Source organism: Budorcas taxicolor, chromosome 16, assembly GCF_023091745.1.
Source record: "Budorcas taxicolor isolate Tak-1 chromosome 16, Takin1.1, whole genome shotgun sequence".
In the NCBI taxonomy this organism is placed as follows: domain Eukaryota; kingdom Metazoa; phylum Chordata; class Mammalia; order Artiodactyla; family Bovidae; genus Budorcas; species Budorcas taxicolor.
The window spans coordinates 26,734,855-26,762,254 of record NC_068925.1 but is presented as its reverse complement, the minus strand read 5'-3'; positions in this window follow the sequence as shown (position 1 = coordinate 26,762,254).

Sequence of the window (27,400 nt, the reverse complement as noted above, 5' to 3'; positions counted from 1 at the left end):
TCAAAGGATCAATCCGAGAAGAAGATATAAAAATTATAAATATACATGCACCCAACATAGGAGCACCGCAATATGTAAGACAAATGCTCACAAGTATGAAAGGGGAAATGAACAATAACACAATAATAGTGGGAGACTTTAATACCCCACTTACACCTATGGATAGATCAACTAAACAGAAAATTAACAAGGAAACACAAACTTTAAATGATACAATAGACCAGGTAGACCTAATTGATATCTATAGGACATTTCACCCCAAAACAATGAATTTCACCTTTTTCTCAAGTGCTCATGGAACCTTCTCCAGGATAGATCACATCCTGGGCCATAAATCTAGCCTTGGTAAATTCAAAAAAATTGAAATCATTCCAAGCATCTTTTCTGAACATAATAGAGTAAGATTAGATCTCAGTTACAGAAGAAAAACGATTAAAAATCCCAACATATAGAGGATGAACAACACGCTTCTGAATAACCAACAAATCACAGAAGAAATAAAAATATGCATAGAAACGAATGAAAATGAAAACACAACAACCCAAAACCTGTGGGACACTGTAAAAGCAGTGCTAAGGGGAACGTTCATAGCAATACAAGCATACCTCAAGAAACAAGGAAAAAGTCAAATAAATAACCTAACTCTACACCTAAAGCAACTAGAGAAGGAAGAAATGAAGAACCCCAGGGTTAATAGAAGGAAAGAAATCTTAAAAATTAGGGCAGAAATAAATGCAAAAGAAACAAAAGAGACCATAGCAAAAATCAACAAAGCCAAGAGCTGGTCTTTGAAAGGATAAATAAAATTGACAAACCATTAGCCATACTCATCAAGAAACAAAGGGAGAAAAATCAAATCAATAAAATTAGAAATGAAAATGGAGAGATCACAACAGACAACACAGAAATACAAAGGATCATAAGAGACTACTATCAGCAATTATGTGCCAATAAAATGGACAACATGGAAGAAATGGACAAATTCTTAGAAAAGTACAACTTTCCAAAACTGAACCAGGAGGAAATAGAAAACCTCAACACACCTATCACAAGCACGGAAATTGAAACTGTAATCAAAAATCTTCCAGCAAACAAAAGCCCAGGTCCAGATGGCTTCACAGCTGAATTCTACCAAAAATTTAGAGAAGAGCTAACACCTATCCTACTCAAACTCTCCCAGAAAATTGCAGAGGAAGGTAAACTTCCAAACTCATTCTATGAGGCCACCATCACCCTAATACCAAAACCTGACAAAGATGTCACAAAAAAAGAAAACTACAGGCCAATATCACTGATGAACATAGATGCAAAAATCCTTAACAAAATTCTAGCAATCAGAATCCAGCAACACATTAAAAAGATCATACACCATGACCATGTGGGCTTTATCCCAGGGATGCAAGGATTCTTCAATATCCACAAATGAATCAATGTAATACACCACATTAACAAATTGAAAATAAATGCCATATGATTATCTCAATAGATACAGAGAAAGCCTTTGACAAAATTCAACATCCATTTATGATAAAAACTCTCCAGAAAGCAGGAATAGAAGGAACATATCTCAACATAATAAAAGCTATATATGACAAACCCAGAGCAAACATTATCCTCAATGGTGAAAAATTGAAAGCATTTCCCCTAAAGTCAGGAACAAGACAAGGGTGCCCACTTTCACTACTACTATTCAACATAGTTCTTGAAGTTTTGGCCACAGCAATCAGAGCAGAAAAAGAAATAAAAGGAATCCAAATTGGAAAAGAAGAAGTAACTCTCACTGTTTGCAGATGACATGATCCTCTACATAGAAAATCCTAAAAACTCCACCAGAAAATTACTAGAGCTAATCAATGAATACAGTAAAGTAGCAGGATATAAAAGCAATGCACAGAAATCCCTTGCATTCCTATACACTAATAATGAGAAAGTAGAAAAAGAAATTAAGGAAACAATTCCATTCACCATTGCAATGAAAAGAATAAAATACTTAGGAATATATCTACCTAAAGAAACTAAAGACCTATATATAGAAAACTGTAAAACACTGGTGAAAGAAATCAAGGAGGACACATATAGATGGAGAAATATACCATGTTCATGGATTGGAAGAATCAATATAGTGAAAATGAGTATCCTACCCCAAGCAATCTACAGATTCAATGCAATCCCTATCAAGCTGCCAGTGGTATTTTTCACAGAGCTAGAACAAATAATTTCACAATTTGTATGGAAATACAAAAAACCTCAAATAGCCAAAGCAATTTTGAGAAAGAAGAATGAAACTGGAGGAATCAACCTGCCTGACTTCAGGCTCTACTACAAAGCCACAGTCATCAAGACAGTATGGTACTGGCACAAAGACAGAAATATAGATCAATGGAACAAAATAGAAAGCCCCGAGATAAATCCACACACGTATGGACACCTTATCTTTGACAAAGGAGGCAAGAATATACAATGGAGTAAAGACAATCTCTTTAACAAGTGGTGCTGGGAAAACTGGTCAACCACTTGTAAAAGAATGAAACTAGATCACTTTCTAACACCATACACAAAAATAAACTCAAAATGGATTAAAGATCTAAATGGAAGACCAGAAACTATAAAACTCCTAGAGGAGAACATAGGCAAAACACTTTCCTACATACATCACAGCAGGATCCTCTATGACCCACCTCCAAGAATATTGGAAACAAAAGCAAAAATAAACAAATGGGACCTAATTAAAATTAAAAGCTTCTGCACAACGAAGGAAACTATAAGCAAGGTGAAAAGACAGCCTTCTGAATGGGAGAAAATAATAGCAAATGAAGCAACTGACAAACAACTAATCTCAAAAACATACAGGCAACTTATGCAGCTCAATTCCAGAAAAATAAACGACCCAATCAAAAAATGGGCCAAAGAACTAAGTAGACATTTCTCCAAAGAAGACATATGGATGGCTAACAAACACATGAAAAGATGCTCAACATCACTCATTATCAGAGAAATACAAATCAAGACCACAATGAGGTACCATTTCACGCTGGTCAGAATGGCTGTGATCCAAAAGTCTACAAGCAATAAATGCTGGAGAGGGTGTGGAGAAACTGGAATCCTCTTACACTCTTGGTGGGAATGCAAACTAGTACAGCCACTATGGAGAACAGTATGGAGATTCCTTAAAAAACTGCAAATAGAACTGCCTTGTGACCCAGCAATCCCTCTGCTGGGCATACACACCGAGGAAACCAGAATTGAAAGAGACACATGTACTCCAATGTTCATTGCAGCACTGTTTATAATAGCCAGGACATGGAAGCAACCTAGATGTCCATCAGCAGACAAATGGATAAGAAAGCAGTGGTACATATACACAATGGAGTATTACTCAGCCATTAAAAAGAATACATTTGAATCACTTCTACTGAGGAGGATGAAACTGGAGCCTATTATACAGAGTGAGGTAAGCCAGAAAGAAAAACACCAATACTGTATACTAACACAAATATATGGAATTTAGAAAGATGGTAACGATAACCCTGTATACGAGACAGCAAAAGAGACACAGATGTATAGAACAGTCTTTTGGACTCTGTGGGAGAGGGAGAGGGTGGGATGATTTGGGAGAAAGGCATTGAAACATGTATAATATCATATATGAAATGAATCGCCAGTCAAGGTTCAATGCAGGGTGCAGGATGCTTGGGACTGGTGCACTGGGATGACCCGGAAGGATGGTGTGTGTGAGGGGGGAGGTGGCAGGAGGGTTTGGGATTGGGAACACGTGTACACCCATGGTGGATTCATGTTGAAGTGTGGCAAAACCAATACAATATTGTAAAGTAAAAAAAAAAAATAATAATTTAAAAAAAGTAAAAAAAATGAAAACTTGAATCTGAATTTGTAATCTGTGAATGCCACAAAGATTCAGAACAAAATAAAATGGGATCAACAAAGTTTTCAGAAACTATGGAGTGATAGCTGAGGTGGTACTTTAATGCCTTAAATTGTACAGTTCTTTGGAATGCCTTTCTTCTTGCCAGATAGGATACTGTCTGATTCAGAAATCTTTGAATAAAGCTAATTTGGTCTTCAAGGTTACTTATTTGAATTTTAATTTATTAAGAGTTCTTTTACATTGGATCCTTTCTTACGGGCATTAATGTGTATCTTACACATTCATATATTTTGTATCTATTCTTGAAGTTTTTCTACATGCTTTTTCTTTAAATCTCCTTGTTCTTGATCTTTTAAGTCCACATCTTCCAAGTTCCTGACCAACCAGCCAAGGTATTTGCCGTAACTCAGGAGTCTATGCACATTCATACAAAGTACATGACCAAATACATCACTTGAAGCTGGGTCACTCATAAGGCTGTAGTTGGGCAGCGGTCTATTTTTGACTTATATAAATATTGAGCTGATCTATTCATAGGCCAGGCCTATATTTTTTCCCTCCTCTATTTTAGTTGCATAGAACTCACCCTACTCCTCTCCAATCCATGGTGTGTGTGAGTTCACATGTAGTCAAATGCTCAGCTGTGTCTGATTCTCTGCAACTCCACAAACTGCAGCTCACCAGGCTCCTCTACTCATGGAATTTTCCAGGCAAGAATACTGGAATGGGTTGCTATTTCTTCCTCCAGGGCATCTTCCAAATCCAGGGATCAAATGTACATCTCCTGTGTCTCCTGTACTGGCAGGCAAATTCTTTACCACTGAGCCACCTGGGAAGTTCCCCTCCATGACACAGCAATGTATACTGAGAAAGAAGTGTTATTGTAACAGAGATGAGTGGCATGGGAATTTGGGCCATCCATTCATGGACACTTCTGCGCCCACCTGCTTTTACATTATTGTGTATCTGACAGCACCAGCTCATGAGGGACAGCTCCAGTGACATGTTCAGTTGATGTCTTATGGCCAGACTCCCCATCACTGCCATAGTATACCAGGAGTTTTTTCCAAATGGTATATAACGCTCTGCTGCAGACTACATGCTCCATAACTTTAGATTTCTGTGTTCTGACTCCTACTGTGGCTTGTCAAAAACTCCACGTGGCAGATTTACCCATTGTGTACTCCGTCATTGTGCTGTCCATTGGCTCAAGTGCCAGCAGGCCTCCTTGTCCCACAGCCTATACTTATGGCAGAGCTCTCTATTTCTTTGGCTGCCCACTCAAAACCGCAGTCTCTTAAGTTCCAATAAACGGATCCCAACAGTCATTGTTCCCGGTGCTTCCCTCTTAAGGAAAAGGTGAGTCACAGACTGGTCTGATAACTGAGTCACTCAGTGCAAATGGCAGGGCAGCTTGAGGGCTGGACTGCTGGCTGAGCGCAATGGCTTCAGCCACTGGTGCCTGAAGGCTGTGGCCATGATAGACCAAGGATCCAAGGGAAGTGGTTAAAGAACTTAGTGAGGACTCTGGATTAGTTATTTCTCTGAACCCAAGCAGATGGGGACAGCACCCAGGAGCTCAAGCTACATGTACTTGAGCCTTAAACTTACCCTGTGGTTTAAGATTGGGAACTGTCTCCAAGGAATAAAACTTCTCAAGGTAAGTTAGAGCTCCAGCTCTAGGAACTTAGATATAAAGGTCCAGTTATGGGATACACTGGGTACATTGAAACTAGAATTAAAAAGCTGTTATTAGAATTAAGGAGCCCAATGGCAGTGGAAGGTAGAGGTGAGCCACAAACCCAGGGAACAGATAGGTTCTTTTACATAAGCCCTTGCCATTTGAAAGAGAAGGGTAGAGATTTCCTTCAGTTCCACTGCATCTTTTGGAATGGGCCAATGAAACATCTAGGATTTTCAGTCTAGAAGAAATATGAGGACCTTTCAGGTTCCAATTTGGAAATGTGGGGTATCCTTAGTGAACTCCACATCTTCCAATCAGCCCCTATTAACCCAGTGTCCTGTGTCCAGTGTCTGATAAGAACATGCTTTTTTCATTATAGATATCCTGGGCCAGATGGCCTTGTCCCTGGCTTGCTCCAAATCAACTGCTCCAGCCTTCTGTTTCCCTGCCTCCTGACTTGTCAAACTTATCCTTGGTCTTGAAAATGGACTTGGCTTCACCAGGACTGTGCTGTGTTCTTAGTTGTTCAGTTGTGTCCAACTCTTTGCAACCCCATGGACGGTAGCCTGCTAGGCTCCTCTGTCCATGGGGATTCTCCAGGCAAGAATTCTGGAGTGGGTTGCCATGCCCTTTTCCAGGGGATCTTCCCGACCCAGGGATCAAACCCAGGTCTCCTGCATTGCAGGCGGATTCTTTACTGCCTGAGTCACCAGGGATTAACCTTTAGCATTTTATTCAGACATGATTATACTGCCTCACTAGCTTTTTTTCACCTCTTTCTTTCCTGGACTTAGTCTGACTACTGAAATCCAAGTTGAACCTTGCCCTCCTTGGCCATGGACCCACATGACCTGACTTTACCTCCTTGGGAGGGAAATGGTAGAATATCATAATCACCTTGGATTTAGCTAGTTATAAAGATATATGACTTAATATTTTGCCAGCTCTGGATTTTTTTAAAAGAAAAAACATTATGGGAAAAAGAAAATAAAGCATCTCAGTAGCATTTATCACTTTGAAGATCAGTCTGCAGTGGAGTTGATAAAAAATACCAACAATGCAAACATCTGGGTGAAGGAGCAGAAAATCAGGTTATAATTCTTTTTTATATGAAAATATTTATATTCTCCCAGGCCTTGGATCCTTGGTTAGTGTCTGATGTAGAGACAAAAGAATGTTTTGCTACATTTAGTGATGAGCGTGAGGAATGAACCGCAGTGTAGTGCCATCTGCAAAACAGTGTGCATTTCAAGTTTGTTGACAGGACTTCTTGGAGGAAAAATGGAAAAAGATGCTCAATTCCTAATTAAAGGGTCACTTACGTTTTCCTCTCACTATGAAAAGAGCCATTGGTAATTTTGTCTAATTACAAGACAGTTTTAGCACTGAAAATGCAGTTCCATTTAGTTAAATCTTAATGGGACTAGAGATTTGTTTCCCCAGAAGTTTCCTCTGTGCTAGGGAATGAGATCTGATTTGGGACAGAAAGCATAGCACTGTAGGAATTAGGACACATATTTACTTACATGTTTATTTTCAGCTCTAAAAACTCTAATATTTGGACAGACAGAAGCTTGTCCTATATTTGTCTTGGCTTGGAAGAGAGTTGGAGCCAGAGAAATAGGGGGACAGAGCCGTTGGTGAGAAGCAGTCAGGAACAAGGAATCTAAAGATGGGAATTATGGTCTGACATGCATAAAACTAGAGAAACTCATAATTAACTGACTGATCACTGCCACTCATATTGAAGGGGAACTTAAAAGAAGGCTTCTCTTAGAGACAAGATTCTCTAGTTCAGATCACTTTTATTATAATATCACAAAAAAGAGAAGAACAAAAACATAGCTATAATTCATTATGTAATAGCTTTTATTAAAATGTTGTTGTTCAGTCACTAGGGCGTGTCCGACTCCATGGACTGCAGCATGCCAGACTTCCCTGTCCTACACTATCTCCTGGAGCTTGCTCAGACTCATGTCCATTGAGTCAGTGATGCCATCCAACCATCTAGTCCTCTGTTGCTCCCTTCTTCACCTGTCCTCAATCTTTCCCAGCATCTGTGTCTTTCCCAATGAGTCAGCTTTTCACATCAGGTGGCCAAAGTATTGGAGCTTCAGCTTCAGCATCAGTCCTTCCAATGAATATTCAGGACTGATTTCCTTTAGGATCAACTGGTTTGTTCTCCCTGCAGTCCAAGGGACTCTCAGGAGTCCATCTACATGCCTAAAATACAGGCATGGTATATTAAAAAGCTCTGTATGAGCTTGCAGTTTTGATTTAGACAGTTATTAGAGAATGTGGGCTCTCATTCTAACAACATGAAAAAGCTAGATTAGTTACATGCTAGTCATTTAAAAAACCCATCAGAAAGTTGAAAAGAAAGTGAAAGTGAAAGTCACTCAGTTGTGTCCAACTCTTTGCGACCCCATGTATCCGTTCAGTTCAGTTCAGTTCAGTCGCTCAGTTGTGTCCGACTCTCTGCAACCCCATGAATCGCAGCACGCCAGGCCTCCCTGTTCATCACCATCTCCCAGAGTTCACCCAGACTCATGTCCATCGAGTCAGTGATGCCATCCAGTCATCTCATCCTCGGTCGTCCCCTTCTCCTCCTGCCCTCAATCCCTCCCAGCATCAGAGTCTTTTCCAATGAGTCAACTCTTCACACCAGGTGGCCAAAGTACTGGAGTTTCAGCTTCAGCATGATTCCTTCCAAAGAAATCCCAGGGCTGATCTCCTTCAGAATGGACTGGTTGGATCTCCTTACAGTCCAAGGGACTCTCAAGAGTCTTCTCCAACACCACAGTTCAAAAGCATCAATTCTTTGGCTCTCAGCCTTCTTCACAGTCCAACTCTCACAGCCATACATGACTACAGGAAATACCATAGCCTTGACTAGATGGACCTTAGTCGGCAAAGTAATGTCTCTGCTTTTGAATATGCTATCTAGGTTGGTCATAACTTTTCTTCCAAGGAATAAGCATCTTTTAATTTCATGGCTGCAGTCACCATCTGCAGTGATTTTGGAGCCCCCCAAAATAAAGTCTGACACTGTTTCCACTGTTTCCTCATCTGATAGATAGAGTGCCTGATGAACTATGGAATGAGGTTCGTGACATTGTACAGGAGACAGGGATCAAGACCATCCCCATGGAAAAGAAACGCAAAAAAGCAAAATGGCTGTCTGGGGAGGCCTTACAAATAGCTGTGAAAAGAAGAGAGGCGAAAAGCAAAGCAGAAAAGGAAAGATAAAAGCATCTGAATGCAGAGTTCCAAAGAATAGCAAGAAGAGATAAGAAAGCCTTCTTCAGCGATCAATGCAAAGAAATAGAGGAAAACAACAGAATGGGAAAGACTAGAGATCTCTTCAAGAAAATCAGAGATGCCAAGGGAACATTTCATGCAAAGATGGGCTTGATAAAGGACAGAAATGGTATGGACCTCACAGAAGCAGAAGATATTAAGAAGAGATGGCAAGAATACATGGAAGAACTGTACAAAAAAGATCTCCATGACCCAGATAATCATGATGATGTGATCACTAATCTAGAGCCAGACATCTTGGAATGTGAAGTCAAGTGGGCCTTAGAAAGCATCACTATGAACAAAGCTAGTGGAGCTGATGGAATTCCAGTTGAGCTATTTCAAATCCTGAAAGATGATGCTATGAAAGTGCTGCACTCAATATGCCAGCAAATTTGGAAAACTCAGCAGTGGCCACAGGACTGGAAAAAGTCAGTTTCCATTCCAATCCCAAAGAAAGACCCCATGTATAGTCCATGGAATTCTCCAGGCTGGAATATTGGAGTGGGCAACCTTTCTCTTCTCCAGGGGATCTTCCCAACCTAGGGATCGAACCCAGGTCTCCTGCATTGCAGGCAGATTCTTTACCAGCTGAGCCACAAGGGAAGCCCAAGAATAATGGGGTGGATAGCCTACCCCTTTTCCAGTGGATAAGTTGCAAATAAATCTGAGTGAACTTTAGACCAGCAAGGAATAAATCTTTTCAGGAGAGAAGAGATCCATGCTGCCTGCATCTGTGTGAGTGTAATAGGGAAGAACAAATCTGACTCCACATTGAATCTCTTTCTTATACTTTGTTGTAGTGGTTAAGTTCTAAGTTATGTCCGACTTCTGTGATCCCATGGATCCTGGCCCTCCAGGCTCCTCTGTCCATGGGGTTTCTCAGACAAGAATACAGGAGTGATTTGCCATTTCCTTCTCCGGGGGATCTTCCTGACTCAGATCTTCCTGAGGTACTAGGGAAGCCCCAGGTCAGTGTAATATGGAAGAACAAATCTGACTCCCTATTGGATCTATTTCTTTTACTTTAACTTTTGTATTCTATTGCTTTTGCTATAATTTAATAACTAAAGGGAGCTTCCCTGGTGGCTCAGTGGTAAAGAATCTGCCTGCAATGCAGGAGTCTCAGGAGACACAGGTTTGATCCCTGGCTTGGAAAGATCCCCTGGAGAAGGGCAAGGCACCCCACTCCAGTATTCTTGCCTGGAGAATCCCATGGACAGAGGAGCCTGGCAGGCTATATAGTCCATGGGGTCACAAAGAGTTGGACACAATTGAAGCAACATAGCGTGCGTGCACACAGTTGCTGAACGGATGCTGCCTACAGTTTAAAGTGTACCGAATGGACCATCTCTGGGAACTCTGCCTCCAAGATAGTGAGCATTAAGCCAAAATACCTTTGTTCAACTCACAGGAAACATCTGGACCAGGCCCACCTGTGAATGGCTAGACTTGCTGTTACACTTGTATGATTGTATGAATATTTGCTTCATGCTTATCTCAGTAGTATGTTAGCTACCTGTGATCTGGGGCCATCGTATCCTTTGACTCATTATTTGTATCTTTGAGAGCAGACACACATTAATAAGTGAATGAGAACTCTGACATAATTCAAGGAAATGGTGAATGATGTTTCCTTGCAGGGAGGTGTCAGGTCTCCCAAAGAGTCCTGCCTGTCCTATGACCTTTTACCCTGCACTCAAATAAATATGTAGAAAAATGGGTTAAACTGATGGATGTCTCAGAATAGGGGGGAAATATAATAGGATAGGGATAAATTATTTTTAACAGTTTTCAACCATGTAGGAAATTTGACAAAATGACATTTAATAAGGAGACATGTAAATGAAACATAGATGACTGCCAGAACTGTAAGATATGTATTAGATAGGAGAGCTGTTTCTAAATAGCATCATTCATAGAAAAAGTTTTGGAGGTTTTGGCTAATATGCAGATATACTCTATTACTCAACAAAGAGGTGTGAGTGACTTTATCAATTAATAAAAATGCAAGTATCCAGTAAAATATGGGCAAAAAATATGAATGGGTAACTTGGGAAAGAATATTAACTTTAGCTAATAAATAAATGGAAAATATAAACTGAAATAAAATTAAACTATTTTTGGCCATAGAATGGACAAATATTAAGTGAAAGGTAGTGTACAGCAATGCTAGGGTTTGTGATTATCAGTTTTTATACTTCTGGTTGTAATATAAACTGATTCATTTATAATTCTGGTTGCAATATAAATTGATAGCGGTTTTTTTACTTTTGGTTGCAATATAAATTGATTCAACCAGTATACTTTGAAGGTAGGAAGAGAAGAGGGCGACAGAGGATGAGGGAGACAGAGGATGGTATCACTAACTCAAACTCCGGAAGATGGTGAAGGACAGAGAAGCCTGGCATACTTCAGTCCATGGGGTCACAAAGAGTTGGACATGATTTTGTGTCTGAACAGTATACTTTGGTTGCAATATAAATATGAACACCTCTTTTGGAGATATATTTGGCAATTCAAATAAGAAAATCTTAAAATGTGAGTGTTTTTGGCTTAGCAATGCCACTTTTTGATTTAAATCCAATGGAAAGGATACAATAGATGTGTAGAACTATTTAGCTGTAAGGATGTTCACTCTAGTATTGTAACAATGGCAAGAAAGTTGAAATGAGTCTGTAAGAATGGTGGGGCACTTGTTAAAATCTAGCATATTCGTATAAGGAAATAAAATGCAACTACTCAGTTGAAGTCATGAAAAAATATTTAAGTAGTGAGAAAGATAGAGAAGTGAGTTTAGAAAGCAGATTACAAAACATTATGGTATAATCTTATTTACTACTAAATATGTGCATAGAAAAACGGTTAATAATGGTTTTATGTGGTTGATGGAACGTTGGTTTTTTTCCCCTTATTAATGGTATTTGTTTTCTATCATAAACATACATTGATTTCATAAATGATAAACAAACAAACAAACCAAAAACATTATTTAAATAGTGAGAAGATGAAGTGGCCAGTGAAGCCACTTTGAACTTGGGCTGCATGAATTGAAGCGGCATGTCAGACATAGAATTCCACACTCCTCTGTGCGCGCGCCCTACCCTGGGTGTGTTGGATTCAGTACTAAGTGACTTATTACAGGTTTGTGTCCACAGAAGAGCATCAGAGATCACGAGGGGATTCAAAACCACGTCTTCTGTGGGAGCAGAAGGAGCAATGGATTGGGAATCAGGAGGCTTGCCTTTGAGTCCAGAGTCTGTCACCTGCCAGCTGGTGACTTTAGGGCAACCACTAATTTTGTCTGATCCTACATCTTCTCATTTATAAAATGTGTAATAACATCTCTACATCAAAGACTATATTACAAATATTAACTGAAATGATAACTTGAAAAGAAGCTCGTAATGAGGAACTATCTGTGATCAGTTTGGGACCAAAAAGGGATGAGGAGAATGGGTTTTCTGCCTTAGAGTGGCATATAGCTTACTGGGTGTGCATTATAAGAAGGCAGATTTTGGCTAAAATATGGATGAATTTTCAAGTACCTACAATTGTTTCAAAATATAAAGAATGGCTTTGGAATTTCATAACTTTCCTGGAGCTATAGGATTTCTAGCAGAGAGAACTCAGTTATTGAGGATATTAGAGTGGAAATTCAAATGCCAGTGAAAGAATAGAGATTATGAGGGGTTTAAGATCACTTCCTATTTGGATATTTTGATTCTTTGCATTGAACATCATGGTAGCATCTGCATTCTAGTACCATCAGAAGGGTTACTGGGTTGGAAAGATCTATGCATTTTGAGGCCATAAATTGTCCATCTGTGAAGAGAGACCCCAGTGCTCTATGAATTCTGCACAGTTCTGAGGGTGCTGTCACTAAAGTAATATCTGTAACATCAGTGGGAATTAATAGGCTCAAAGTAGAAAGCCATGCCAAGGGAAGAAAAGGCTAGCTTTATGTAACATACAGGGTGGATGGCAATTGTTTCGAGGCCAAAAATGTAGAGGAAATAGATGATTTATGACTCAAGCTGTATGAAAAGTTTGTTTACTCACCTGTGAGAGGTATGGGCAGGTTGCTAAGGGAACTCAGTGTGTGAGACAGTCATGCAAGGAGAGCGACTTCTAATTATCTCTTCAAAATTACATGTGGAGGACTTCCTCAGTGGTCCAGCGGTTGGAACTCTGTTGTCTCAATGCAGGGGCCCCAGGTTTTATCCCTGATCCGGAACTAGACCCCATGGGCCACAGCTAAAATCCTACATGCCCCAACTAAAACAAACAAAACCAACTAACCAAAAAGCAAGAACATCAAAACTGCAAATGGACTTTCTTGATATGGGCATTGTTTCTACAGGTGAAATTCACATGTTTACAATGAAGGTTTCATGAGCTGAGTATGACTTCTTCTGAAGCCCGTGTGCAAGGTGAAGTCTTAAAAAAATATATGCCCGGGGTGGAGACCATCAGAATGTCTCCAAGTCCTTTTCAGTCACCATCTCAGTGATAAGAAACCCACGGGTACTCTGAGGATGTAAATGGTGGCACCTCCTCAGTGTTTGAGAGTGGCCCAAGCTGTCCGCATCCACAGGTCCTGGGTCCTTGCTGGCTGTCTGCAACATCATCAGGGTACCTGCAGCTGGCCCCACAGCACCCTGAGAGCAACAGAAGCACGGTGGGTTATCATTGGAAACAAAAGTTCTGAACAGCGGGCTGCCTTACTAAGGCTGAGATACTCCCGGGCAATCCAGCAAGTGTGTTTCAACATAACTCCACCCCAAACCTCAGAAAGGGAATCAGTGTGTTGGTTTGGGCCTCTTTACCACAGGTTTCTGGAGTTCCTTGGTGTACACATTGTTGGAGAAAATGGGGTCATTTTCATGTCTGGGGAGCTGGATTTACATTATCCCATTCACTAATTCTTGCCAACACCGACTTACCAAAGTTGACTTTCCTCATGTTCACAGAGCACATTTTTCAACTACAAACAAGTCCATTGCTAATACCCCCACTGTCTTTCAAAGCTCAGGCACTGACATATTCCTTCCAACTTGACACTATTTAGTAACAATGATTTTTTGAACCCCTACTATGTGCCAGATAATTTTCTAGATGTCAGTAATATAATAGGAAAGAAGTCAGGCTTTGTAGGGCTTCCACTGTAGAAAGGAAATGGATACTATAAGCAAGAAATTGAACTATTGAGATAAATGCTCTAGGGGCACTCATCCTACCAGAAGTACCATGAATCATTTATGGTGGATCTGAGTGCAATGCAGGAAAAAGGGGTTTATTAATTAGGAATGCTTTCAGCTGTATTGACCAGAATGCCCAACCAACATTGGCTTAAGTAATGAGGGCATTTAGCTATCTTAAATAATGAGTCTAGAGTTTTTCAGTTCAGGGTGGAAGCAGCAGCTTAGTCATGTTCACAGAGACCTGATGTCTTTCTGTTCTTGCCGCCTGGTTGATTTGATTCCCTCTAGTTAAACTGTCTGCTGTACTTCCAGGTGTGATACCACATTCATGGCAGGGAGGAGGAGGAAAGCAACTGTAAGCTGTGTCTGTTTCTTCCGTCAAGAATGCCAATGCCTTTTCAGAACTGAATCCTTGTTCATTTACACCTGAGTGGCTAAAAGTGGAGCTGGCAGCCACACATAGGGAGGCTCAGAAACTGGGGAATGGGATTGTTATGTTTAACTTAGACATGGTTTTGGGGCTGACCACATTGAAGTTCCAAGATTGAGGCTGTGCTAGCGAAGAAGGTGAAATGAGTACTGGGTGGATGACAATATTTGCCTGCCACATAGAGTAAGGAGGAGCACTATTATTGTGGCAAGCAGAGGTGATTGGTGAGCTAGTCAGCTCACAAAGGGTGGTCTGGGTTTGAGGACTTGATTTAAGATGGCTCTTACTGTGGTGTACCAGTGGACCAAACAAATGATTCCAACCAAGACTAAGGATACAGATGGGTAGGTGGACTTCCCATTGTCTCTTCCCTCTCAGAGATGATCCATATGGTACCCTTAGAACGAGATAGTTTCAGGTCTGAGGATTCCAGAGCTGCAGTCTCATTGCTGTTTATCCAGTAGCTGGGGAAGGGCCATGTCAGTATCTTAATATCTACCTACAAAACAGTGGTACAGTGTGTTCTTGGTTTAGCAATCCATATATCACCATTTGGGACTTCCCTGGTGGCTCAGTGGTAAAGAATTTGCTTGCCAATGCAGGAGATGAGGGTTTGATCCCTGGGTTGGGAAGACTTTCCTGGAGCAGAAAAAGGCAACCCTCTCCAGTATTCTCGCCTGGGAAATCCCATGGACAGAGGAGATGGGTGGGCTACAGTCCATGGGATCTCAAGGGTCAGACATGACTTAGCAACTAAACCACCACCACCATATTAACATCTCATGGCAATAAAGGAAGTGGATGGCACTAGTGGTAAAGAACCCGCCTGCCAAGGCAGGAGACCTGAGATGTGAGTTCAGTCCCTGGGTTGGGAAGATCCTCTGCAGGAAGGAATGGCAACTGACTCCAGTATTCTTGCCTGGAGAAATCCATGGGCAGAGGAGCCTTGTGGGCTACTGTCCATAGGGTCGCAAAGAGTTGGACACGACTGAAGCAACTTAGCATGCACACAGAGGAAGTGAATGCCAATAACCAGAGTATATGAGGAGGCTGCATGGGTATGAGACGTGCATACAAAGAACATTGCTTCTGTGGATCCACCCTAGAAGGACTCATCCCAGTCAGGGGAGGGGATGATTGAAACCTAAAAAAAGTTTGATATCCAAAATGTTCATTTAAGGATGTGAACAAAAAAGCCTGAAGTGCAGCCCCCATTGGCTCTCTGGCTTGGATCCTTGCTTTATTCCTGGGACGTCTTTCTTTCAAAATTAATTATGAATTTAAAGATGTGTTTTATATTTTATCAAGCATTTAACATGATTTTGAAAGAGGCTTTTTTTGTTTTTCATCAGCTTCGTGTGCCATATTGTTAGCAGCCCCCAGAAGACATTAGGCAAAGGGAAAGGGTCACTATTCAGGGAAGGGAGAAAAGTTCTTAAGGGAGAGCCCTAGCTCAGCAGAGTCCTGTAGAGAAACTGAGGGCTGGCTGGACAACAGAGACTATGGACTGTTGGTCACCTCTCTCTTCCCCTCTCTCCTAGAGCAGTTGAAAGAAGTCCACTTGCCTTCCATTTATTCAAGGTTTCCAGAATTCTGGAACATAAAATAAAGGCTGAACCTTCTTGCAGTCCACTTTTAGAGATTTACAATGAACATATTAATGCTATAAAGCACAAAACACAAGTGAATTCTTTCTATGCAGAGCTTAATTATAGCCTGGTTACAAGGCATAGTGCATTGGGGGTGGTGTATTCTGGTGATTGGATATGAGATTAAGTCTGGGTAGTAAATTTCTTGCTTCAGTCATTCAGTGGATCTTTGTGAATGACACAGGACTTTGTTTGGAGGTACCCTCACAGGTCTAAATCTGAATCCCTTTGTGAGTGTAAGAACTCACCCTAACAGTTCTCCTGGCTCACTGCTCCTTGGTGAGGGTCAGGATTACATGTCAGAACTCAGTGCAGCCGCCAGAGCACATGTCCTGACTAAATGAATACATCGCATGGTGTAGCTAGATAAGAGGGAGCACTCGTGGGAGAGGGAGGGCAAAGGGTGTTAGAATCTCTTTTCGTATTGGTGGCTTCTGCATTTGGTGTTGGGGGGCACTACTGTTTACTAGATGGGCACACATTTCTAGATGTGGTGAGGCTCTGAAACAACAGCCCAGAAACTCGCCTGGACAATAGCCCAAGTCTGTGTCTCACAGCAGTGCAGACTCGTGCCCAGCCTGTCAAGGTGGGGCGACACAGCCTGCCCGTTTAGACTAAACGGGTCCCTTCTGATTTAGGAATGAGTGCTAAATGCTTGTTTGATACAGATCGCGGGGGAGAGGGCGCAGTTTCAGCTCAGTGGCAGTAGCCTAGGAGATGTCCTGCCATGGTGGCAGTGGCAAAGGAGCAGATGGCACGGGGTTCATGAAGAGCAGGAGGTGTACACAGCATGGACTCGTCACAGTCTCCGCATGATGCTCCAGGGAGCTACTGCCTGCCGTGTTTTGTGGTCAGGCTGCATTTGTATTCTTGTGGTTTAACATCCAATATTAAGCTTATCTGGAAAGTGACAGCTAGATTTAAACTAGTTCAAGCTGCTATTAACAGTTTTGCAGTGTTCACTGCTATTTTGGAGGAGAAGGGCTTCATTACTGAAGAATTAGGGGCTGGATGGCGTGATACTGAGACGGTTCTCTTGGGTCTTTGATTCTGTAGCCTCTTTTGCATGGAGAGCTCAGTTGTATATTCAAAACTGAATGCTCCCCTCTCTCCCCAGGTGGCTTTCTTAACCAAGCACTGGAGCAAGGGAGAGAAGTCCCTTTCATTAACAGGTAATTGACCAATTTAACATACTGATGAAGTGCGCAGGTGTCCATGTGTGTCCTTTGATGTCCTAGGAGAAGATATTTATTAAGCTAGGATGGTTACTGTTTGCATTAATCTATTAATTAGAGAGCTGCTTAACATACCATTGATTTTCCTAAAGGAAGAAAGAGGGCAGGGGGTAGAGAGAAATAAATTAGGAGTTTGGGATTAACATGCACTACGATACATAAAGTAGATAACCAAAGGACCTGCTGTATAGCACAGGGAACTATGCTCAATATTTCATAATAATGTACGAGGGAAAAGAGTCTGAAAAAGTATATTTGTATGTGTGTAACTGAATCACTTTTCTGTACATCTGAAACTAACACAACATTGAAAATCAATTAAGCTTCAATTAAAAAATCATCAAGTGTGTTGTTATGAAACAAGAGCCACAAGCCTACTTTTTTCTAGAACGGGAACGGACTAGTAACAGGGACATGTGTGCATGCTAAGTTGCTTCAGTCGTGTTCGACTCTGTGCAACCCCACGGACAGCAGCCCACCTGGCTCCTCTGTCCATGGGATTCTCAGGCTAAGAATACTAGAGTGGGTGGCTATGCCCTCCTCCAGGGGATCTTCTCAACCCAGGGATAGAACCTGTGTCTCTTATGTCTCCTGCATTGGTAGGTAGGTTCTTTACCACTAGCACCACCTAGGAAGCCCCAGTAACAGGGACAAGGCATGCTAATTCTGATCACATAGAATAACCCAACTTTCTGCAGTTGTTTCCCTGAAAACTGAAGAATGTGCTCTGTTCTCGTCTTTGCTGGTAGGTAAATTGAAAAAAAAAAAGTTCAACTTCTGTTTAATTCAACTCTATTAATTATGACTAATAGCCCCTGGCTTTATCACAGCAGCATGAAATATGATGTCTTCTGCAAGCTTTCTGCACAGGGATGAATATATTTCCCTGCTTTCTCTTATCTTGACAGACCTTGTCCAAGAGAATTGGTGACATCATGGAAGGGGTTCTAGGACAGCATTAGCTCAGGGCCTAATAAAGAGATTTCTCTCGTAGATGTGGGTAATTAGGAATGACTCACTAACTGTGGAGTGCAGGATTAAAAGTGTTATTATTGTCTTATTAGAAGTGATGAGCCATGGGCAAGAGTATTTGCCTGGGAATGAGTCTACTGACAGCTTCTTGTAACTCTCATCTCTGATTAAAATGCTTAATTGATTCCAGAGCTTGGGTGCTAAAAACTCCGGTTCATTTTGATACTAATGAGAGAAAAATGTTCTCCAGAGAGATGCACATGGGGAGAAAGGAGGGCGGCATTCTTTGCTAACTAACAGCAGGTCAGCTGCTGAGTGTGAGGTAGTGAAGAGCGGAAGACCAGGAAAGACAGCTAACCCTGGTCAGTCCTTGCTGTGCCATCTTGGCAGAACGGGTTTCTTCCTCAATTTTCAGATCTGTGTATGCATGCAAAGCTGCTTCATTCGTGTCCAACTCTTTGTGACCTTATGGACTGTAGCCTGCCAGGCTTCTCTGTTCGTGGGATTCTCCAGGCAAGAACACTGCAATGGGTTGCCATTTCCTCTTCCAGGGGATCTTCCTGATCCAGGGCTCAAACCTGCATCTCTTAAGTCTCCTGCACTGACAGGCAGGTTCCTTACCACTAGTGACACCCGGGAAGCCCTTCCGCATCTGTAATATGAGGATAACAATGCCTGCCTGAAAGAGCTCTTGGCATGAGACAAAGTCAGGGACATTGCAGGAGCTTACAAACACCTCTCTCTATTTTTTTTTAAAAAATTATTTATTTATTTGGCGTCACCAGGTCTTAGTTGTGGCATTGCAGGATCTTCAATCATTGTTTCAGCATTTAGGTTCTTTAGTTGTGACATGCGAACTCTTAATTGCGGCATGTGGAATCTCGTTTCCTGATCAAGGATGGAACCTGGGCCCCTGCCATTGGGAGCGCGAAGTCTTAGCCACTGGACCATCAGGGAAGTCCCTAACGCCTTTCTTTTTCTTTCTTTCTTTTTTTAAAATCTCTTCTTGGTCTTGTTAATTCTTTTCAAATCCCGACAAAGATATTACAATTCCATTTGATGCATTATCATACTAGAAATATAGGCCAATACAGAAGGACTATTAAAAATGCCCCTCTATAAACCGGTAGGTTACTTCAAATGAACTCTTATCCAAAAAGTGCATTGGCCCCAAACTCATTTAGACATTCTTTTTGTAAAAATAAGAGAAATTCTCTTTGTTTCATCCACCCTGTCCACTTTCTTCCTGGTTCCTCCTACCTCTCCCCACTTCATTCAGTTAAGACAATGCTTGGTCAGCGGGAAGAAGCCAGGAGGAAACAGAAAGGAGGGACAGAAACCATTCTAACATAGTGCTGTGTTCATTTTCCCTGTGCCCCGTGATGGTTAATTTTATGTGTCAACATAACTTGATCATATGGTGCCTAGATGTTTGGTTAACCATTATTCTGCGTATGTCTGTGAGGGTGTTTCAGGATGAGATTAGTAGACTGAGTAAAGCACATTGCCCTCCTCCATGTGGGTGGGCCTCATGCAACCCACTGAAGGCTCGAATAGAACAAAATACTGGAGTAGCGAGAACTCTCTCTCTGCCTGTCTTAGAGCTGTCACCCTTCTGTCGTTGGACATAGACTGAGCCTGAAACCACACTCTCAGCTCTCCGAGGGCTCCAGCTTGCCACCCACAGATCCATGGAATGTTCCTTGCTATGTTTTGGACTTGCTTTGTACCCATCACCCCTTCTTTCCAATTTCTCCTTTTTGGAATGAGGATGTGCATCCTATGACTGTCCCACTAAGGTGTTTTGGAAGCACATAACTTGTCTTGTGGATCACAACAAACTCTGGAAAATTCTGAAAGAGATGGGAATACCAGACCACCTGACCTGCCTCTTGAGAAATCTGGATGCAGGTTAAGAAGCAACAGTTAGAACTGGGCATGGAACAGCAGACTGGTTCCAAATAGGAAAAAGAGTACATCAAGGCTGTATATTGTCACCCTGCTTATTCAACTTACATGCAGAGTACATCATGAGAAACGCTGGGCTAGAGGAAGCACAAGCTGGAATCAAAATTGCTGGGAGAAATATCAGTAACCTCAGATATGCAGATGATGCCATCCTTACGGCAGAAAGTGAAGAGGAACTAAAAAGCCTCTTGATGAAAGTGAAAGAGGAGAGTGAAAAAGTTGGCTTAAAGCTCAACATTCAGAGAACTAAGATCATGGCATCTGGTCCCATCACTTCATGGCAAATAGATGGGGAAACAGTGGAAACAGTGGAAACAGTGTCAGACTATTTTTTTGGGCTCCAAAATCACTGCAGATGGTGATTGCAGCCATGCAATTAAAAGACACTTACTCTTTGGAAGGAAAGTTATGACCAACCTAGATACCAAATTAAAAAGCAGAGACATTACTTTGTCAACAAAGGTCTGTCTTGTCAAGGCTATGGTTTTTCCAGTAGTCATGTATGGATGTGAGAGTTGGACTATAAAGAAAGCTGAGCGCTGAAGAATTGATGCTTTTGAATTGTGGTGTTGGAGAAGACTCTTGAGAGTCCCTTGGACTGCAAGGAGATCCAATCAGTCCATCCTAAAGGAGATCAGTCCTGGGTGTTCATTGGAAGGGCTGATGTTGAAGCTGAAACTCCAATGCTTTGGCCACCTGATGCAAATAGCTGACTCATTTGAAAAAACCCTGATGCTGGGAAAGATTGAGGGCAGGAGAAGAAGGGGATGACAGAGGATGAGATGATTGGATGGCATCACGAACACAATGGACATGGGTTTGGGTGGACTCCAGGAGTTGGTGATGTGTGCTTTGGTTCATGGGGTTGCACAAAGTCGGACATGACTGAGTGACTGAATTGAACTGAACTTGTCTTGTTTTCCACATTCAGAACTGGAGAGAAGCTTACCTCAGGGTGAATTATACCCGGAGTCTCACTCATATCTGATTTACATGACATTTAGGTGAGACTTTAGAGTTGATGCTGCAATGATATCAGACTTTTGGGACTGTTGAGACAGAATGAATACATTTTGCATGAGAGATGGCCATAAATTTGGGGGGGTTGGGGGCAGAATGTGTCCCCTTAATATTCATATGCTGAACCTCTAACGTGATGGTTTTTAGAGATGAGTCTTTGGGGTATGGTTGGGGTTAGATGAAGTCATGAAGGTGGGGCCCGAATGACGGGGTTGCATGCATGCTTAGTTGTGCAACCCCATGGACTGTATCTCGTCAGGCTCTCTGTTTTTGGAATTTTCCAGGCGAGAATATTGGAGTAGGTTGCCATTTCCTTCTCTAGGGGATCTTCCTGATCCAGGGATGGAACTGTATCTCTTACGTCTGCTGCATTGGCAGGTGGGTTCTTTACCACTAGCACCACCTGGAAAGCCCCAGTAATGGAGTTAGCGGCTTTATAAGAAGAAAAAGAGAAAGATTGCTTTCCCTCTCTTCCATGTGAGGACACAATGAGAAGGTGGTGGTCTGTGAGCCAAACAGAGAATCCTCGCCAAAACCTGACCTTGCTGGCACTTTGATAATGGGCTTCCATTCTCCAGACTGTGAGAAATATCTTTGTTTAAGCCACCCAATCTGTGGTATTTTGTTATGGAAGCCTTAGCTGGCAAATACAGGTCCCTTACCTTGTTTTTTCCCCACCAAGCTATTCTCTTTTGTTTGGAGCTTGGGCATGAAGTTTGTGTGAATGCGCATATAGAAAATGCTAATTTCTGGGAAGTCCACCAGTGTCCAGAAACTCAGCAAATGAGAGCTGATCATCACTTTGGGAATGTCACTTTTATTATACATCTATTATACAAAAACTTCTAATTCCCTTAATTATCTGAGCTGAGAATCTCTTCGTCAAGTAGAAGGGGACACAGAATAAAAACATAAGCGTTTATGGATTTGCAGTTTCAGAAATGGAGAACAAACTGGAAACTGTGAAAAGATGAACAACTCATAGATGCTGATCTGGGAAGGAGTGGACCTCTCCCACCTGTTCCTCTCTCCTTCTCTTCTTCTATACCTGGCACTCTAAAGAAAAGTGGATTGCATTTCTCCTTTTAAAAAAGTTCTCTTGTCCCCATCCCCTAACATAACTCTTTTCCCTGGAATCTGTTTCTTGGCAGCTGTTGTTTCTTAGTGACTCAATCGCTTACCTGGGACTTAAGACCATACAGTAGATAATGACGGTACCTATGTGCTAAACTATTTGGGAGATGCAAGGAGTGCTTAGTATTTATTCACTCCAGTCGTTATTTTGGAATTCTGGGCCATTCAAAACCATGTGACTCCACCCCGGGCAAGGCTTGGTTTCTTCCTTTTGGAGAGAGGCTTTCAACCCACGTGGTTTCAAAAATAAAAGTAAAACTCCATCTAATTTATCACTTTGCCAGATACCCGCAAATAGCAATTGTGAAATGCTAATAGCTCCTTACTATGAGCTTACATTTATTAAATAAACAGGTCCATGGATTAAGAACAGAAGTGTTAATGAACTTTTAAAGTCTGCTAATTTGTTGAACATTTAGGGCCGTTAATAAGTGCCTATTCATTGGAACATACACACACCTTTCCTCTGCTATATAAGCAGTTAGCTAACATCATAAGCATGTTGTTAGGAAAGCAAGATTGCAGAAGAGATTGCAGGTGCTGGGGTTGACTGTTGATAAGGCAGGGGCTCTAAATAGGATTTTGAATACTCATCTGCCATCTTGCATGAACATTATAATACATGAATTGATTTGAAAAAGCATTGAATTAATTGCTGTTTTTCAGGAAGGTGCAGCAATTTCAACTTCTTTTCTTCTTTTTTTTAACAGGCTTTTGATATCCAGACCTGCAAAGGCTGCAGGATTTTGCTTTACACAATTAAGAAGTGCTGGTTCAGGCTTGGGTACTGTTGGAAGAGCTAGCTTTGAGGGAGAAACTGGTTTTTGCTGCAACAAAGGGTAGACTATTAAAGATGAGTCATTTGATGGTAGTTGTGTGTGTGTATGTGTGTATGTTTGGTGTGTTGGTTTAAGTTTCCAAATTGGAAAAACAAGAGTGAAGTTTCCGACTGGAGACAGGCAATCTTTTTTAAAAAGTAGCTTTCCTTAAGCCTTAGTGTCGGGGTCCAGCCCCGGTGGATCTAGGGTAATTTGAAGCAGGGATGGAGTCGGCGATTAGGAAAGATTTATTTATTTGGAGATACAAAGAGAGATTAGAAGAGAATAGTGTAGTAGAGAAAAAGGGGCTGAGATTCCTTGGTTTACACAAGAAGCCAAGTCTCGAGGCAAGAGACTTGCGCCATCTATGTTAGGCCACAGGCGCCCTCCTGGTCTCCTGAAGGAGCGGAGATGCAAAGCACCTCCCCGTTTGGGTCTTAGAAGCCCAGGCAAAATTAGTAGACGTGGCAAGCCTTTGTGTTCCAGATGGGAATTTAGCCTGAAAAGGAGAGGGAGGGAGAGGGAGAAAGAGGGAGAAAAAGAGAGAGAGAATTGACACGGGGGAAGCTAGATTTCTGAGAAACTGGTTCATCCTTTACTTTTTAGGAAAACTTTTATGCTTTAAGTTGTACATAGAGATCAATGGATAATACAAAGTCATGCAGGGTCAGCAGCCCTGACCCTTATCAAGACCAGGCTTTTTTCTGCATACCTTTCCCACAAACGATGTTGTGTATATTATCTTCTGGCCTTGGAGGCCTGTGGACATTTTCTGACCCTCTTTAGATAAAGGCTGCTCAACCAGAAAACTTATTTTCCCTTGAAGTGTTTTTTCTTTATATTTCTAATCTACATTAGCCTCAGAAAGTATCAAACAGAGTTACATTTTCACGAAGCAAAGGTGCAGCGAGTTACAACAAAGAAAGAACCAATTAGCTCAAAGGTCTGAAGTGGTTAGTTTTAAGGCTACACTTGTTTTTCTTACATTCCAACTATGTTAACTAATGTACTCCCAGGTGCACAGTGGATAAGAGATATGGGAACTTGGCAGCAAACATTGGCTCAACAGTGAAATCTTATACCAACACTATTCTAACAGCTTTTAACTCTTTGAAAGGCTCTACGTTTTAGGCTTCCCATGCCTCTCACAGTTGGGGGGCTGTAAACAATCACATGCATAGTTGTAAAAGTCCGGGTAAATCTGTCAGGCAAGTTAGAGAGCCATCAGAGGGGTTTGAGCTGAGACGCTCCTTTTATATGCAAGAGACTGTTAACCGGAGCTCTAAGTTAACTTTTTCCAGAGAAAGGTGGTCGGGGATAGCCCCTGTTAATATCAAAAACGTTGGTGACAGGCATAATACAATAAGACAGAAAGACTCTGGTTTTGGGGTAGATGCCTGAGAAAGTCCAGGGGGACCCCTGAGCCTGATCCTGCCTTTGTGTTTTGTCAGGCCCCTTTCCCCATGACCTTTGCCAGGGGCGGGATTCCCCATGCTGGCTCCCGGCGCCTTAGGACTGCGCTCAGGTCTTCTGTGGAGCTAGTTGTCCTTTGGCTCTGTCACTGTTTTATATGTTCTTTTATGCCTGTGTTCTGTGATGACCTTTTATTCTCTTTCCTTCTCTCTCCCTCCAACCTTCCGTGCTAACCCTCAACCACATTCGAGAACTGAAGGACCTTAGATTGTTCCCTCCTCTCTAATCAAACTTTGCTTACCCTTTGTGAGAGTTCTGAGCTGCCCAGTGTTCTTCCTCTCCCAGCAGTAACTACTGAAGCATGGGTGACATTATGGGCTGAATGGTGTTCCCCTTGTAATTCAGAATGAGACCTTATTTGGAAACAGAGTTGTTGCAGATGTCATTAGTGATGATGATGTCATACTGGAGTGGGATGGGTTCTAATTCAGTAAGAAGGCTGTCCTTATAAAAGAGGAAATTTGCACAAAGACATACAGAGTGTAAATGTAGTATGAACTTCAAGGCAGAGATCAGGGCGATGCCTCTACAAGCCAAGAACTACCAAAGGTTCCCTGCAAATCAGCAAAGGCTAGAGAAGAGGCCTGGAGAAGAGGCTTGGATTTTTCTTCACAGCAGAAGGAACCAAAACCTGCTGACTCTTTGATCTCAGGCTTACAGCTTCCATAACTGTGAGGCAGTAAAGTTCTGTTGTTCCAAGCCCAGTTCATGGTCCTTTGCTACAGCAGCCCTAGCAAACTAATATGAGTGTTATTTTCTATTCAAGCCCATTTCAGGCCATAGTGAGGTGGTGGGAGAAGTGTCTGGAGGAGGTTGGGCAGACCCCTGACCTATGAACAGACAAGGAAGGCCTGCCATCTACTCAGATGCTTCTACCCCTGCAACCTGAAAGAATAATTCAACCTGGCTACCACTACAGTTCAGATCCAGCTTGGCTAACACCAGTTTGTGTGGCTCCTTGAACCAGCTGTAGACTCTTTATCTGTCTCTGCCTGTGCCCGGGTGACATGATGACCAGGGGGCAGAGGATCATTAAATGGTCATTACTTTGTTTTTATTTATAACTTTTATTCATTTATATTTTTCGCTGTGCTGAGTCTGTTGTCGTGTGCAGGCTTTCTCTAGTTGCATTGAGTGGGGCTCCTTTTTGTTGGGATGAGTGGGCTTCTCATTGCGGTGGCTTCTCTTGTGGAACGCGGGCTCTGGGTGCATGGGCTTCATAGTTGGGGCTTTCAGGCTCGAGGGAGCTCAGGTTTCAGTAGTTGTGGCACAGGGTCTCATTAGTGGTGGCTCTCAGGTCCTAGAGCTCGTGAGCTCAGTAGCTGCAGCTCACGGGCTCAGGAGTTGTGGTGCATGGGCTTTGACTGCCAGAAGCACGTGGAATCTTCCCAAACCAGTGGTTGAACCTATGTCTCCAGAATTGGCAGGCAATTTTTTATCCATTGTACCACCTGAGAAGTCCCAATCGTCATTAACACTATGAAATGTCAGTTCCTGCCTTACCTCTTGACATCGCATGGATGAGGGACTGTCCTGTTGATTCCTAGACTCTACCAGGCAATTCATATTCACAAAATATGATGTTGGAGATGCTCTGTGGGTCCCAGTGCAAAATGAAAATGTGAGGCCCAGTGGGGTGGTGAAATCAGTCTCCGCTTCCTTCATGCCAGCTGCCCTAACGTGTGCCTGGGTGTGCTCAGTACCTGGATTGAGTTTGCCCCTCCCTGTTCCCCAGTTGCCCATCAAATGTGCGGTGGCACTGCCAGTCAAGTGCAGGATGACTCAGCCTTGAGATGCTATGGAGTGAACATTACTCTCTGGTCCTCCCCGTGCTGGGGGCAGAGGATGAAGGCAGAGTGCAGCGTCTCCCCCCAGTGTTACTTTGTTTCCAGTCCAGTGGAGTACACACTGCTTTAGGGATGGGGTCAGTAACAGGGACCAGGGTACCAGGGCAGAGACAGCAGACCGCTGAGAGCAGAGAAGGTGGGGAATGTTGGTTGGTAGCAAGCATGTGAGACAAATCTCAAGTCCCGTGTTCTACTGTCCTATGGACTTGTTGCTTCGTTTGTTGTTCAGTCACTAACTTGTGTCTGACTCTTTGTGACCCCATGGACTGTAGCCTGCCGGGGTCATCTGTCCATAGGCAAGAAGACTGGGTGGGTTGCCATTTCTTTCTCCATGGGGATCTTCCTGACCCAGGGATTGAATTTGAGTCTCCTGCATTGGCAGGCAGATTCTTTACTGCTGAGCCACTAGGAAAACTTACTAAGCCCAAATTCAAGGACAAAATTATTAAGAATTTCAAGATGGCAAGGGGACAGAATTAAACTTAGCTCTAAGTGCATGCATGCCTCTTCTGAGGCTGGGGACCTGGATGACCTACACTTGTCCTGTTAGAAGTGCAACTGGTGTGGATGGAATTTTGTTCCAAGAATTTAAACACTATAATGCCATGCATCATATCAAGTAGCTGGAGGATGAATTCTTTGGGCGGAAAGAACAATGAAGAAACCCATGGGTGACCATTCACCCTTGATGTTTGGTTTCAAGACTGGATTAGAAGAAGGCTTGGTCCTTGCTAGATGAGATCATCTAGTCCAATCTGCTCATTTGACAGGTGAGGAAAT